The following is a 2,495-nucleotide window of genomic DNA, read 5'->3' as shown; positions in this document are numbered from 1 at the left end:
TCAGCCACTTCCTCCCGCTGGCGCTGGCAGACACGCGGCAGCTGCAGCTCCTGCACTTCTGCCTCTTCCTGGGCATCTCCCTGGCTGCCCTCCTGGGCCACGGCCTGGTCACCAGCGCCGTAGCCTGCGGCCACCACCTGCACAGCCCCATGTTCTTCCTCCTGCTCAACCTGGCCCTCAGCGACCTGGGCTCCATCTGCACCACTGTCCGCAAAGCCACGCACAATTCCCTCTGGGACACCAGGACCGTCTCCTACGCAGGATGTGCTGCACTGCGGAGCATTTCGGTGAGGGAAGAATGCAATCAACCAATATGATTGGTAAAGCATTGTTCAACTTTATTGCTCATACTATCCGTTCTTATACTTTTGCCCGAAGCGTTCAGCATACTTGTCAAATTATAGTTGGTTAGCATACACTACTCATCTATACTTGATTGGCTATATCAAGCGTGAGAAGGTTCCTCCTCTTGGCATGCTGAAAACTTTGTATACGTGCTTACTGCTATGCTCTATTCACCACAAGTTCTTTTATCTTTGGCCTGTGTCCATGCTTACTGCTGTCCCAAGGACAGCTTGTCTCAGCAGCACGTAGGCTGCTAGCACTTGGTATCGGGCCATAAGGCCTCTAATGATCCGTGGCCTTGCACTGCTAACCATTCTTCAACAATTCCCTCTTTTTTATTTTGTGCAACAAATGCAGTGTGTCGAGTAGTTACTGTTTCTGCTATGCGATACATCATCTGTTGCAAGCAGCGAAAAAAGCAAGGTACAAAAAGGACAAGCAGTAAAATAACAATCACAATATTGATTACATGTTGCAGTAGGGAGGTTATCCAAGGCCCTAGCCCGAAAGATCGTAGCCAATCTGTTAAAGCCAAGCCTGTGTCTTGCTGCAAATGACTAGTGAGTTCTTGCAACTTAGCTATTTGGGTATGAATTGACATGGAGTGATATCTCTGTACTGCCTTGTCAAACTGCCAGAGCAGTTGTAGGTTTTCTCTTGCCCTTAAGTCTTCAATTAAGTGTACCGCCTCTAACCCTGGCTGTCCAGTATCGATGTCACTCTTGCAGGGTCATTAGCAGGACGGATCCATTTACTAGGTATCCACTGGGGCCCTGTGGGGGTAAGAACACAAACATAACCTCTACCCATGTACTGAACCTCTGCGGGACCTTCCCATACTCCAGTTGTGGGATCTCGGTACATGACTTTAAACAATGGCTTAGTTGCTTCCTCCTTTACTCCCCCTGAGTGGATGACCGCAGGGGGCTCCGAGTGGTCCCCCATTACACACAGATAGTTTAATACAAATAGTGTTTTTGATAGCATGGTCTGCACATCCACCTCCTCCTTCTATTTTAACAGATAATCCTTGAGTGTTTGGTGGGCTCGCTCCACAATCGCCTGACCTGTTGGTGAATGTGGGATACCTGTGATGTGTGTCACACCCCACTTCTGTAAGAACCTTTGGATCCTGCTGCTCACATATGCAGGGCCATTGTCTGTCTTAATCTGTTCTGGCACCCCCATCACCGCAAAGCAAGTAGTTAGGTGTCGTACCACGTGGAGAGCTTTCTTTCCCGGCTGCGCTGAAGCCCAAATAAATTTACTGAAAGGATCAATTGTAACATGCACATATTTCAATCTACCAAAGGAGGATACGTGAGTTACATCCATTTGCCAGATCTGATTGGCTCCAAGGCCCCGTGGGTTTACTCCCATCCCTAGTCCAGGCCCATGCTGACTACAGAGAGGACAGGATCTGACAATACCACGGGCATCATTCAGAGATATGCGAAACTGTTTCTTTAGGCCTCGCGCATTCTGCTGAAAAGTCTCATGAACAATACGTGCCTGCTGAAATCTGTCTTGTGGTACTGCAACAGAAACCAACTGATCAGTTATGGCATTACCCTGACCCAAACCTTCTGACCATTTGTGGCTTCAAATATGCAAAATTGCAAAAGGAGCTGAGCGCAGCCGAACAGCTTGCCTCAGCTGTCTCAAAAGTTCCCATAACCTGTCATTCTTTATATCCTTTATCAATGCATCCTCAATCCGCAGCACTACCCCTACTACGTATAATGAGTCTGTGACAACATTTACACCCTGACCAGGCCAATTCATAATGATCCAAAGGACAGCCCTTAATTCTAGCGTCTGCAATGTGTCCTCAGTAGTCGCGTCCACGTGCCCTCCTCCATCCATCCAGATCAAGGCAGAGCGTTTGCTTTGTGATGTCAGGGCACGGTTGCCACGTGGTCATGGTGACATCGCAAGGTTGCCTTGGTGCACGGAAGGCCTCAGGGGTGTCAGAGCAGCTCTTGGGCTTGCTCAGTGCAGGAACTTGGTCCTGTGCTTGAGGCTTTTGTCAGTGGGCAGCTGCTGACTGACAGGAGACTCCTTTTAGCTAGCGTTAGAGCGCACTCTGCAAACTTGCACAGCAGTTGCCACAATGATTGGGCAACTCGCCGCTGCAGTTTTCACTGTTT

Source organism: Chamaea fasciata, unplaced genomic scaffold (assembly GCF_029207755.1).
Source record: "Chamaea fasciata isolate MVZ Bird 193981 ecotype frontalis unplaced genomic scaffold, bChaFas1.0.hap1 SCAF_53, whole genome shotgun sequence".
In the NCBI taxonomy this organism is placed as follows: Eukaryota; Metazoa; Chordata; class Aves; order Passeriformes; family Sylviidae; genus Chamaea; species Chamaea fasciata.
This window is presented reverse-complemented; position numbering follows the sequence as displayed.